Here is a 15,554-nt window from a genome sequence, read left to right on the forward strand (position 1 = left end):
CCAGTTGTAAGTACCTCCAGTGCTATTCTTTTTCCTACAAAATGGCCTTCACATGGTTTGTCATGACAAGCATGTAGTTTATCATATATCTCATCTTCCCTAACACATCTCCTCATGACCTAATATGGTCCTACATAGAAGATATTGTTATCTATCTAGGAATATTGAGAACTTTTCTCTGCTAGCTTTCTCCTTTCTTTGTGAAAGAAGTGTGGGGATAGTTTATTTGCAACAAGATAATTTTCTATGTCTACATACCATGGTGTATGAGTTTCTATATGGAACAAAGTGCTCATTTGGAAAGGTATCTTCAATTGGAGTTGGATCTTCATTAGCAATGGCCAATCTAGACAAGTAATTTGCAACTATGTTGGATTTGCCTGGCTTATCGATAATAGTAATATCAAACTCTTGTAACAACAAGAGCCATCTTACCAGTCTACCAGTGATAGTTGGTTTGTTCATTAAGTACCTTATAGCTGAGTGATCAATATGAAAAAAATAGGATATCCTATTACATAATGTCTAAATTTGTTCAATACATAGACTACAACTAAAAGTTCTTTTTTAGTTGCTATGTAATTCAGCTTGGGTCCATAAAGGCTTTTACTAATATAGTAGATAGCATTCTCATGATTAGGAAAATTTTGTCCTATTATAGCTCCTATGAAATAATTTGATGCATCAGTATGAATATGAAATGGAACTGACCAATCTAGTCCCTTTAAAATTGGTGCCGTAGTGAGGAGTTTCTTAAGCTGCAGGAGGGCTTCATTACATTCAAGTGTCCAAATGAATTCAACTTCCTTAGTCAACAATGTATACAAAAGACTAGCTATTTTAATGAGATCTTTTATGAAACACCTATAATATCTGACATGACCTAAAAAAGATCTTACATCTTTTGGTTTTGTAGGTATGTGTAGTTGTAGAATTACCTCTATCTTAGCTGGATCCACTTGTATTCCTGTAGCTGATATGAAATGACCAAGCACCACTCCTTCCTACATGAGCATGAAACATTTCTCACTATTGAGTGATAGATTATCTTCTTTACATCAGATAAGAACATTTTCAAGATTCATTAGGGCTTCTTAAAAGGTGACTCCAAATGTTGTGAAATCATCCATGTATATTTCCATGCAATCATGCAATATATCAGCAAAAATGTTGATCACATCTTGTTGAAATGTTGCAAGGGCATTAAACAGGCCCAATGGAAAAAATAATATATGCAAAAGTACCCCATGGGCGTGTAAATATGGTTTTGTCTTGATCTTTAGGAGCGATACTTATTTGATTATAACCATTGTACTCATCTAGAAAAGAGAAATACTTCTTTCCAGCTAGAGTGTCCAGAACTTGATCAATGAATGGTAAAGGAAAGTGGTCCTTCTTGGTTGCCTTATTTAATTCTTTGTAATCTACAAAATCTACCATTTCCCTCCCTTTTTAGGCACTATGACTAGAGGTGACACCAATCTATTATCAGATATAGGATATATAAAACCAACATCAAGAAATTTTTGCAATTTAGTTTTCACTATTTCTCTAAGGGCTAGATAAATCCTTCTCTAGGGTTGATGGAGTGGCAGAAACCCTTCATTGGTGTATATTCTATGAGTGCATAATGTAGGACTCAATCCTTTCATATGTCCATGGTCCCATGCAAAATCCTTTTCATGTTTTACAAGAAGCTATGTTAACTATTTCATTTGTGTGGAAGATAATTTGGGATTGACATGGAGATTATGACCTTTTGACAACTCAGCAGTAGTTGTAGAATCAATTATAGTAGATTCATAGATTGGACTTGTATCTAATTCACATGGTAAGAGTTGATGAATAATATATGGCTCCTTGAGCAGAATACAACTCTCATTACATTCCTCATATGTGGTTAATTCTAACATAGAACTATTAGATACATCTTTTTCTACCACACAAGTATTATTAAGAATACTCCAAATTAATGAATCCTCTTCCTACAACTTTAGAAAATATTGTTTATGTAACATCATAAGGTGTTATATAGAGTTTAACTCTTCTTCTCCATCCCCTAAATATGACCATATAGATGTACTTAAATTTGGTTGTGGTTGTGCTAGAGGATATATATCAAATTTCTTTATTGCTTGACCATTAGATATGGTCATATTTCCCAACCTACAACTTATATTTGCATCGACTATAGCTAACCATGGTCATCCTAGAATGATAGGGTAACTAGATAAATTAACTTTGGGAGATAGAATCATGAAATTTGGAGGGTACTCTAGAGAGTCTAGGGTTATGACTATCTCTTCTATCATCCCATTAGGAGTGATAGTCAAACTATCTGCAAGTTGCAAAATTGTTGGGGTAACTCTTAATCCTTCTATATTCAAATTTTTCATAGTATCCTTAGTCATGATATTTATAGCAGCACCAAGATAAATTAAAGCATTTTTAATAGACTAACCATTTATAATCACATTCACAACTAGAGTTCCTAGATAAGAATATTTAGAAATGATCAATTTTCCTAACATAATGTCAGCCAATTTTCCTACAACATGGACTATGGTTGGGTCCTTTTTCTTCCTCCCAAGCATTTTTAGACAGGCTTCTCTAATGGCTTTGCCATAGATAGGAACATATTTAATAGCTTGGAATAAGGGTATCTGGACATGCATGTTCTTTAACTAATCAATAATATCAAAAGATTATTCCTTTGTTTGTGCAATTTTACTTTGTATGATCTTCTTTGGAAAAGGAGGTTCAACTACTGGTTGAGCTTGAGTTGAGCTAGTGGCATTAGTTGGGTCAACCTCTTTAGAAACTGTGGGTTCTGATGCTACAAGAGTATTTGGTATTTCAATTATAAGAGGCAGTTTAGGTGCTAGTAGGGTTGTACCAAATCTCAAATGTATATTTGCAACATTTAGAGCATAATTAAGGTATTACTGAACATCAACAAAATACATTGGTTGTTGTGACTACTATTTATTTTGATTTGGTTGAGGTTGTGTAAGTAAATGGGTCTGCTTTTGAGGTACATGACTTATAGGTGGTGGCATTAGTGTAGGTTGTTGGACTAGAGGTGGTACTTGTGGTAATTGTGGATTACCAGTATTTTGGTTAAGCCATTGTTGAGGTTCTCTCCATTGATTTGTAGACTATCAATTCCCCTGGGGTGGTTTCCATAGGTTCTACTAATTCTACCATTAATTATTCTATTAATTTGGCCAAGAAGGTTGGGAATTCTGAAGCCATTAAGGTTGTTGTGGAATATTTTCCCAAGCATTATTCCAATTAGTTTGACTATATTGTGAAGGACCTTGGGTATTATGGTTTTTCCATTAATTACCATATAGATTTGAATTTTGCAAATGGTCTTGAGGTATACCTTGGTGTTGGGCCCATGGCCAACATTGAGTAACAAAGAATACTTGCTCATCCTCTCCATATACTTTGATGTACTTAGTTGGAAGATGCTAGTTTTCCATGCTAGCGACCAATTTGCATTAGCAATCTTTCTTTTGATTTTGGTAGTGTGGGTAGTACTCAACTAACTGTACCTCAAATTTTGCATGCTTCTTGTTTGTAGTCATTATGTCAAGATGTGTAGTGACATCATCTATAATGTCTTGCTTAAAATCTAAGAGCAACTTAGATATCTCAAGCTTTGAAATACCGTGATTGACTCCTTTAGTAGTTGTAGTCCAGTGTACTTTTCCTTTCTTCATTGTTGACCTTGAGTAGTTAAGATAGATTTTCTTAAGGTCATCCCAAGAAGATTGATATACATCTCCACTAGCCATCAAGTCTAATGATTCTAGACAATTATCATTCACACCTCTCAAGAAGACTAGCTTTTGTGAATCCTCAGATAACACATGCTGAGGGTTCTTCTAGAGTGTATACAAGAAATATGAAACATAGTCTTCTAATGTTTCTTCCTCATTTTGTGATATTCTAAAGATATCATTCCCTCCTGACTCATTTTCTTTGCAATACTCTTTATATATGTCCAAAAATAAAGTTTGCATTTCATCCCAAGTACCTATTGCATTGGCTCCTAATCCAATGAACCATCATAAATTTGACTCTTTTAGTGTTGCTGGAAACAACTTGAGCTTATGGGCATTGGTGTTGCAGTCAAAGCTACGATAAAGTATGTCAAAATCAAACAAGAAAGTATTAGGATCTTCAGTTGCAAGGCCATAAAACTTTCGAAGAGCATTTGTAGGTATATTTTTTAGATTAGCATTGGTTATCAGGCTTGGGAGAGGAAATGGAAAAGTAGGCTGTGCCATTACTAGAGGTATTTGATTAGGAGGTTGCTACTGAAAAGGAACATTGGGTATTGGATTGTTAACAACTAGTGGATTTGGAGTAGTACTATCAAGGAAATTGGCCAAAATTTCAACAAAATGTCAAAAACCACTTGTATCCAAAGGTTTTTCTCTTGAGGATGATTCTGTAGGAAAAATAGGGCTTGTGTCTGAAAAAGGCAACTCAACTTCTTCGTCAATTTCTTTGTTTAGATTAATAGACTCCCGTGGAAGAAATCTCCTGTATTCATCTTGTTCTCTTCCTCTCCAATGTATGGAATTGAATTGGTGAATTATTAATCAAGCACACAATCTTGTGGTTTCTAACTAACACAGTAATCTAAAAATAGAGGACTTATGAAGGTTCCTAGTTTGACACCATCCCTGACAACAATGCCAAAAAAATGCAGGGTTTTCATAATAGGTCAAGATAATCACACCATTATTCCTCTCTCAAAGATACTATATCCATTTTAAGAACTATCTATTCCATTATGAAAATACATTTGAATTGTCAACCTAGGGATGTAGGACTTGAAATGGGCCAACACAGTATGTGCACTAACTTCCTTTAAGAGTCTTAACACCTATGCTGTAGGAAAGTAAAATGCATGAAAGGAATCTATACTACGGATACAGAATAGTAAACACACTTAGAATAACAACAAAGAACTACAAAGAACTTTGGAGAAGGAATTCTAAACTAGTTAATAGTTCAAAAATCCACTATGATCATTTTCCACAAGTGATGCAGGAACTTTCATAGTAACTATGCTGTAGGACTAATGTAGTAAGTCTATCTTAAAACAAAAAATTACAAGGAATGAATCTACTCTACCTAAATCTATTCCACCTCCGAAGTGGGCCCCCTTGGTTGGCTTCAACTAACTAAAAACATAATAGGTATTCCCAAAATCACTCTCTCATTAGATTTCTTCTTTTGTTGCATGACTGAATAATTCGTAGAGAATAGAAAAGAGAAACTTCAGAATCCCTTTGACTAACTCTCTAACTTTTCCCCTCCTTCCTTATATATAGAGGATTGGAACTTATTACAAACATAACATAAAAAGCTATGAGCAAACATTGTTAGAAGAAAAAGGTAGAATGTCAACCATGACTTTAAAACATTGATTAAGCAACATAATAACAATTTACAAATAATGTAGCGAGTCGGGTCTCTTGGAATAACTCTTCTCACAGATGCAACTTATCACTTAGAACTAACTTGTACTTCTCATGCTATGATCGATCTTCATTAATCCTTCTTTAATACGATGCTCACCACTCTTTATGCCACTTCTCCATTTCTTGAAAATTAGAAACATTCAAACACATATGCACAACAACATTTCTACTCTTATTCAAATATTAGAACATAGCTTAAAATATTTATATGAAATACTACACTTTATATATAATATTAAGCAAGGTATGTCATATCCACTATCCATAGGTTTCATAAGTTCTAGCTGCATCTAGCATAAGACAAATATGTTGGAATTTTTTTTCAAAAGGCTCAAAGAGTAAGTAAGTTCAGACTATATAAAAACTATATGAAATTTCATACATTAATATGCCTCATCAATGCACAATATCTAAGGCCCAAAAGAAATCCTTTAAGAGGCATTCTGGCTTGAGGTATAAAGCTTTGAAAGGGGCCCAACATGAGGATTGATAGATATGTGTAGCAGCACCCACTTTGAAACAAATATGAAATTTTCCTACAAGGGAGAGGGATTTGGTGATCCAATAGTCCAAATTCTTCTTAATCCATGCTAGGACATCATTCTACAGCTCTACAGGTAAAGCTTGAAAAGAAATTGGAATGCCCCAAAATTGAAATATTTCTCCATGCTGGACCCATTTCCACCCATAGTGTTGTAGCCATCGAGGACCTAACAAGAAAGATTGTCTATAGAAAAGGGTCTTGTATCTTTAAATAGTAGACCTAGAGGCAAGGCAAAAAGTATACAAGCATTATAAGGCATTGACAATATTGTCTTCATCCTACAGAAGGGTGAGAAAAGAGTCATCTATAAAATGGAAATTCATAAGCTATGTAGTGGAATCTAGGAGAGTTATGCCATTCACAAGTCCCTAAGAGATGGTGTCGGCAAGAAGATAGCCAAACCCTTTAGTAGCCAAAACATAAAGAGAATGAACTAAAGGACAACCTTGACGGATAGATCTATAGAGCCCAAAATATTTAGATATATGGTTATTTATAGTAATACAAAAAGAGGCATCCCCAAAGAGAATCCAAATTGATTATAGAAAGACTACATTGAACCCTAGGGCTTGGAGCATGGCCAGAATGAAAGGCCATTCAATTTGGTCATAGGCTTTGGCAAAATCAATCTTAAGAAACAAGGCCTACTATTTGGATTGACAAGTCCACTCCATACCTTCCCAAATATTAATAATATTATCTAGAATTTATTTGGATTTAATGAAAATAGTTTGTTAAGGACAAACAATCTGTGGGAGAAGATGCCAAATTTTAAGGGAGAGAGCATTGGCAATAATCTTGTAAGAGACATTCAACAAAGTGATGAGTCTCCAATTGCATATGTCTTTAGGATCACTAGCCTTAGGTATGAATTTTATATTACCCTTATTAATAATGTTTCATAGGGAATGGTTATTATATGCTTCTTGATAAACCTGATGCAAATCAAGGCCAATGTCCTCCCATAGAGCTTTGTAAAATTTACATGGAAACCATCACATTGAAGGGATTTATCAGTAGCCATGGAGATGATAGCTTCCTTGAGGTCAACAAGTATTAGATTCTACTTATAGAAGGCATATTACTTTGGAGCAAGCCTATTGGGAATGGTAACAAAGTAGGCTTGTAGTGCCTAGTCATGCACAAAAGAGGGCCTCTGAGCAGTGAAGACCTTCTCATATTGGCACACAAAATCTGGAAGGATGCTAGGAAGGTCATAAATATTTTTTTACTCTTCCCTATTTTCTTGATGCCCACTGTAAAGTGGTGAGCTCGCACTGCATTGAAAAATTCCTTAGAAGCCTGGTTGCCAACCTCTAGCCAATGGAGATGGGCTTTGAGTTGAGCTCCCTAGTAGCATAATTGTCTGCAACTTGTTTCTAGTGTCAAATATTGACAAGCCATACTTGTAGATCCATATTAAATGGATTCATGGTGAGAGTTTCTAAGGTTGTACAAGGATCTTTAGTAGTGGCTTCATAAGATCATCTATGATACATGGCCAACTATCTCTTGTAAATGTGAAGAAATCACATTGTACAAAGGATGACATCATTCCACCATTGAATCCACGCAACATGGGTGTGGGGCCTAAGCTTAAGGTTCCATATTCAAAGAATGTGGGCAATAGTGGGTAGATAGGACAACAAGGAAGTATTGAGAAAAAACTAAGTCTTGTAAGGATGAGGCTAAGCTATGTGCCAGGTAATAGAAAAGAGGATGAGGTAGTGATCAGACAAAGTCATATCTAACAATGGGGTGATAGGTAATGCATGCTTGTGTGAAAAAAAAAAGGACCAAGCCAAATGTATAGCCATGTTGAGCCTCTTTAACACTCTTTAGACCCAACTCAAAATTTGAACCAAGTATGCCAAACCCCACCAGACCATCGATGGTTAGCATTGGGATAAAAAAAGGCCCAACTTGTTTCACATGTAGAACTAGGCTTCTCTTTTGCTAGTTGCCCATTGAAAAGGAAAAAGCCCTTCCTTATTAGTAGCCAACTCAACCATGTTAAAATCCCCATAAAAAACCCAAGTGGTAGGTGTCAAATGATTTTCTAACCAATGCCACAAGTGTGAATGCTCAAAAACATCATTGGGGGCATAAATATTAACAATGTCAAATGAATAATTTTGAAAAAGACATAAAAATCCAAATAATCCTCTACATGGGGTTAGAGCCATGCGAAATAACTAAATAAAATAAATAGGGAGAGATAAGTGTGATAACACCACCTCATCCAACCTCATGCTAAGAAGCAAACAAGGCACTATCCAACCAAATAACATGACACAATGAGTTGAGAAGAAACATAGCAACTTTAACTTCTTGAAGACATAGAACATCAATATGACCAAGCCGATGCCTGGTCTCATGAATAAAATATTTTCTAGGGAGGTCTATTAGCCCCCCAAATTCCATGAGAGACAAATCATTGTAATATAGCTTGTATGTCTTTCTCATCCCCAAGAGAGGAGAATCTATTATGCAAAAATGTAGAGGCATCAAACTAGGGATCTCCAAGCGAGATGACCCATTGTATGTCCTCCCCATTGTCAAATACCTCATCACAACCTTCTAGGATGTGAGAGTAATGAAGGGAATGTGAAGAAATCATTGAAGCTACTTGTGGCACTTGAAATGATGAAGGGTGAGAGTCATGGGTATGAGTGCCCACTATCACCTAAGCATGAGGGTTTGAAATAGGCAGAGGCAAGAGAAAAGGCATCGAAGATTCTAGTGGCACCAAACTTGAGCTGGGATGGCCATTACCTAAGGAAAAGAGCCTACCTTAACCATAGTGGAGCCTTTTCCTTTTCTCACAATAACATTCCATTCATATTTTTTAGTGGCTGGAGTCAATTTGGCTTCTTAGACCAATGAAAGATTACATTCCAGCAATGGACAATCCTTAATCTTTTGTTTTGTAAAATAACACCTATAGAAGGTATTTGGGAGGTTTAGGTAAAGAACCTTTTGAGTGAAGGTGGTAGTACCTATCATAATTTCCACCAATTCTTTAAGGTCCTTGGAGAGGTTAACCTTAACACAAACCCTACGCTGGGTTGAGCATTGAAAAACTTGTTTGGCGCAAGGAATATGACCTTGTTAATAGTTTGCACAATGACTTATAGGAAATAAAAACATGGGATATGAAGCCTAGGGAACTCCACCAACATGGGAACCTTAATTTTGTGGTCATTAGAGACAACAAAAGTGTGGGACCAACACTGAAAAACTAGAAGAGAGGACTTGACAGACTAGAGGACTCTAATAAACACATGCTTAACTTGGCTAGGATTGCAAAAGAGAAAAAGAAAAAGAATCCTTTGGTCAGGCTTTGAATACCCTCAACATAAATACTTTGAGGTGTCCAAACCTTGGAGATTGATTCCCATAGCATGCTTTTAGAAGGAGTGAGATCACAAAATACCCAATTAGGCTTTGTTGTTCTATCAAATTCCTTGACATTCAAAACAATATCAGGAGTAGAGTTACCTCATGGAACACCTTGGGAATGAACTTTCATAGGAATTTTTTCAACTAAGCTATTCTCTTCAACAACAACAACTCCAACACCAACATCAGTTGCTGGGCTAGAAAAGGTTGAGGCCATTTTAACTGAAAATAAGTTCTATAGTAAATGCAGTATGACAGGCAGTGAACAGACATAGATTCAGATGGAAGTCATACAAACCCTAGTAGAGTGCATTGCAACCCCCCAAAAAATCATCACCTTGGAAGAAATTGACCTTCAATTTTTTAAATAAAAATAAAATCATAAACATTTATTTTATTTGTACAATTTTAAAATATTATGTTAACACTTTAAACTAGTGTAAGAATTTATAATGTGGTGTCCTAAATTATTTATTTTTGTCAAACTATAAGTCCATGGTACTATATGATTTAATATATTTGACAATCATGTGTCATATACACAACAATGCCATATTATTCATCTCTAGGTGAATTTAGGTGTCTAGTGCCACACTGTCACATATTCTCATGTGCAAAGCACAACAATCTTGACTGTATGTCACTTTTTCTTTAAATTTTAAAGTTAAGTAACTTTTTTTAATTAACTATGATTCACTTTTGTGAAACAAAAATTTCTTGATGATTATTTATTATTATTATTTTTTATATTGATAGAATTTTATTTATTTATTAAAGACATTGCTTATTTTTATTAGTTGTTAAATAAATAATTATATTATTAAAAAAGAAATATTATTATATATCTTTACTTAAATTGGAAGGAATAAGATCAAATTTCATAATGTTTAGGTACTGGAAATTCTTTATCGAGTCATTTATGTTCTATCATTTAAATTAAATATGATTTTCGTAAATATTTTATTATTTTTACAACTAGCTTTATAATATGTATGCTAATATACTTATTTCCTTAAAAGTCTTAAGCTTTTTAGTTTTTGAAAATAATTAATTATTCATACTTATGAACATAGTTCAATCTAAACTATCAAAAACATAATTAAAAAAATGTATTTCTCTCATAATAGATGAGTTATTAATACAATATATTTTATTATTAATATTTTTGAATCTTGAATTTGTTTAAATATTATTTTGACAATAAGATGCCTATAATGTGAAATATATATGAACTCATATTTATATATATAGAATAATTGCAATGAAGAATATGTTTTTTCTTTGATTATTGTGTTATCTATACTAATCAACTAATGTAAGCAATTTGGTATGGGTAAGTTTAGATGAATATATGTATAATGGACTATTAAAAGAGTAAGATTTATACATTAATTACAAAAATAAAATATCAAGAGGTTAATGTGATTTAGCTGTAAAATAGATGAATGCTCTATGGATTTGTTAATGCACCAAAATCTAGGTTTTCTTAGATAATGTTAAATGAATTTTTTTTGTTTCTACATCAAGATTTAAGAAAAAGTGATTGATTATTTTTGTGAACCTACAAGTTTGGTTTACTTTACAACCATGTATGATCTAGGGGAAAAAATTATATAGAACAATGCATAGTCTTGATTCCTGTTTCATTGATATTTTTAATTCTCTATTCCAAGGAAAATAAGTATTTTAAAATATCTTTAGATTTAAAACCATTTATAAATAACTAATCTTTTTTTGTATAATTGGGGACATTATTCTTCAAGCATGAAATACCATGGGATGATCATATATAAGTCTTCATATTATGCTATAGTTCATTTGTGCTTAAGGTGCAAAGGTAGAGGGGGCATACTTGGTTTGGGAGTGGGGATATAGTTTTTTGGGCTAGAAGGGAGTGGGAGGGAGAGAAATATATATATATATATATATATATATATATATATATATATATATATAGAGAGAGAGAGAGAGAGAGAGAGAGAGAGAGAGAGAGAGAGAGAGAAATAAATAAAATGACATTTAAAGAGACAGGTGAAAAGTAAAGATAAGGGAAAGATAATAGAGAGATAGAGAGGTAGACATGATTGTCTATGTGTATGAGTAAGAAAGATATAAAGGTAATGTTGGAAATCTGATTGAAAAGCTCATTGTTGAAGATCAAAAAGGGAGATTGTTGCAAAGAAGGAAGATTGTTGTTAAAAGACTATTTTCAATCATTATTTTGTCATTGATGTCAATCCTACTATTTGTAGGAATGACATTTACTTATAAGATCCAAGTACTATCACTTAGTTGATTGATGAAGAGGATTTGATCAATAAGATGTAACAAGAGTACCTAAGGGAAAGGTTGAGTTATGATGTTGTAATGAAGTGCAAGGATTAGTTAAGACAATGGATAAATGATGTATTGATAACTTACTCAAAGATATAGAGGTTGGTCACACTTAAAAACATTGGAGGAATAAGTTGTAACAAGGTTGACTGCAAAGCTTAAACTAAGATCATTAGTGGGTGTTGAGTAAGTTAGTTGAAGCCAAGAAAATTCTCAGTTGGAGTTGAGTAACAGGAAATTCTAGTGTGTGTCGAGTGATCTTTACGAGTCGAGCATTAGGAAAAACATAGTTGATGCTAAGCAACACAGTATGTGTCAAGCACTAGTATTTCAATAGTGTCGAGCTGCTGCATTATTTCAAATGATTAAGATTAGCCAAATTTGAGCCAACAAAGAGGTTATCTTGACTTTTGTGAACTAGTTGGAAGATAAGGATGATGACTGGTGGCACATAATTTTATGTAAACTATTTTTGAGAGAATTCAAGAGGATTATTCAAGAAGTTTCTAGAGGAAACAAAATATGGGTTAGATGCAATGAATCCTACCTAATCCATACAAATTGAAATTAAAGAAAGGAAGAATCAAGCAAGAAAAGAACTCCAAGACTTCTATTTAAGGAGTCATAGACCAAGAAGCAAATGCTATTGATGCTACTACTGCAAAAAGAACCAAGTTGCTAAGTGGTTAAAAGGGTGTCTAGAAGAAGACATCTAGGAGAAGGAAGAGCATAGAGGTTCTAATTCTAAAAGTGGTCATGAAGAGATGATTACACTGGTACATTGAGCATACAGACTCAAGAAGACTAAGCTTGAAAGGAGGATAAGCTATCAAAGTTGCAAATATTGAAGGCCAGGAAATGGTATAAGCTAAGAAGTGATCTGAGATCTTCAAGTTAAGTTGTATGTTGAAGTTAGGTCAAAGATTTTCTAATACTCTCTAGCAATTGTATTAGATATGAAAATTCTATGGACTTAGGTTGGTTTAATAGCCATTTAAAAATCCTTTAATAGGGTGGCATTCCAAGTGAATGTTCTAAAGTCCTCTAACAAGGCCTACTTCTAATAGGGTGGTTAAATCCTCTAACAAGGTCACATTCAACAGTGTGTTGCAAGCCTTTAATAGGGCATCACTTTAGAAGAGTGATAATTGAGTAGCATGTTACTGGTGGTTTTTTCCAAATTGGGTTTCCACGTAAATCACTGTGTTATGTGTTGATTTCTTGTGCTTTATGCTTGTATGTTGATTTACAGTAACTTGCTAGTTAGAAAAGTTAAAGCTTGGATGAATGAATGATTGAATGGGCTCACTATACTTAGTGAAAAGTTTGAATAGGACATTTGGACATTGAATAAATGATTCACCCCCCCTCTCAGTTATTCTAAAGCATTTCTAACAATTGGTATCAGAGCCATCTATTTATTTAGTTTCAAAGTACTAGAAGCAGGAAGATCAAGATGTCCAAGAGAGAAGTTTCCAAGCTCAACAAAGACAACTTTGTTGCATGGCAGAGTCTGATGAAATTGCACCTTGGATCAATAGGTGACTATGCACAAAATTCAATTGAAATAGAACATGTAAATCCAACAGGACCTCTTACTACAGATGATTTGAATAAAAAGAAGGAGCACAACCAAGAAATGCTAGAGATTGCCTCTACACTTAATTATGCAGAATATGATGATATCAAAGATTGTGACACTGCATTCAAGATGTGGAAAGCCTTATTAGATATCTATGGAGGAGCTCAAAATGTTCAAAGAGAAAAGAGAGAAAGCCTAAGAGGAAATTTTGATGACATGAAAATGGAGGAAGGTGAAAATGCTGCTCAATATGCTGCAAGAATGAAAGAAGTGGTAAGTGCAATAAGAAGTCTAGGTGGTCAATTGGAAGAAGAAACTATCATCAGTAAATATTTAAGAACTATTCTCCCTATCTATGCTATTAGAGTTTCATCCATTCAAGAGCTAAGGTGTGTACAAGGAAACACACTAACCTTTGAAGAAATAGTGGGAAGACTTAATACATTTGAATTATCTAATTTTGATAACTACAGTCCTGAGAACCTTGAATCAACTTTCAAGGCCAAGATGAAAATAAAAGATAATGAGGAGGAGACATTAAGCAAAAAGAGAAGAAAGGGAAAATATATATCCAGTGATAGCAACACAGATGAGGAAGATGTGGAATAGTTAGAAGCACTACTGGCTAGGAGATTCCATAGAGGCAAAGGTAAATTCAAAGGTAAGATTCCTATCATATGTTTCAATTGCAATGAAGTAGGTCATATTGCTATAAGATGTACATAGAAGAAGAGCTAAAAAGAAGGAAACAAGTACAAAAACAAGAGAGAAGATGATAGAAAAGATTATAAGGAAAAAGACAAAAGATGCTACATTGTTAAAGAAGATTCTGATGAGAATGATGATGAAGTAGTCTATGTGGCCATGAAGGATGAATTAGATAAAGATGAAGATGAAGCAACAACACTGGTTACCTATGTGAATAAGAATGACAAGTGGATCATAGATAGTGGATGCTCACATCACATGACAGGAGATAAAAGTAAGTTCATTACCTTTACCCAATATGATGGAAATAGTGTTAGATTTGGTAATGATGCTCCATGTCAAATCAAAGGAAAATTCTCTATCAAGCTTATAGAGAAAATTTCATGTGATAATGCATACTATGTTGAAGGATTGAACTACAACTTGTTGAGTGTATCATAGTTAGGAAATGTAGGTTACAAAGTTGAATTTGGAAACAAAACTGCTAAGATCTATGACACTGATGGAAATCTGATAGGAAAAGGTGAACAAACTAGGAGTAATCTATTTTACCTAGATATGGAAGATGCAACATCTCTTGTTAGACTTGATGATGTGTGGTTATGGCATAAAAGGCTGTGTCATGTTAACTTTTATAATCTGATTAAAATCAGCAAGAAGAAGAAGGTCAGAGTGTTGCCCAAATTAAAGAAACCTGAAAACATAATGTGCAAACAATGTCAACTAGGGAAGATCAGTAAGTCTAGCTTCAAAATAAAAACATACACTTCCAAAGAAGTACAAGAATTAGTCCATATAGATTGATGTGGTCCAATAGAAGTGCAAAGCTACCTAGGAGATAGATACATAATACTACTTGTAGCTGATTATTCTAGGATGATGATTGCTATGTTTTTGAAGAAAAAATTTGATGCATTTCAAATTTTTAGGTGGTATTTGGCTAGAGTTGAGAAGGAAACAGGAAAGAACCTGAAATGCCTAAGGTCAGACAAAGGAGGTGAGTTTACATCAAAAGAGTTTGAGATATTCTACAATGACAAAGGTATCAAAAGACAAACATCAACATCAAGAACTCCACTACATAATGGTATTGCTAAAAGAAGGAATAGGTCAGTGATTGACTATGCTAGAACCTTGATGATGGAGAAAAATGTTGCAATGAAATATTGGAGAGAAGTTGTAAGTACTGCAGTCTACACACTGAATAGAGTTCAAGTCAAGAAAGGTACAAATGCAACACCTTTTTAATTATGGTATGATCACTCACCTAATGTAAAAAATTTCAAAGTATTTGGTTGCAAATGCTATATTCTCAAAGATACTAGAAATGGAAAGTTTGATGCAAAGAGTGATAAAGGCATATTCCTTGGATACTCCACTAGAAGTAAAGCATATAATTGTTTGAATACTAACACTAAAAGGATTGTGGAGAGTGAAAATGTAAATTTTGATGAGCATGCAGAAGTCCAAGTTGATGAGT

Source organism: Cupressus sempervirens, chromosome 1 (genome assembly GCF_028749045.1).
Source record: "Cupressus sempervirens isolate cs-2001-9-10 chromosome 1, ASM2874904v1, whole genome shotgun sequence".
Taxonomy (NCBI): domain Eukaryota; kingdom Viridiplantae; phylum Streptophyta; class Pinopsida; order Cupressales; family Cupressaceae; genus Cupressus; species Cupressus sempervirens.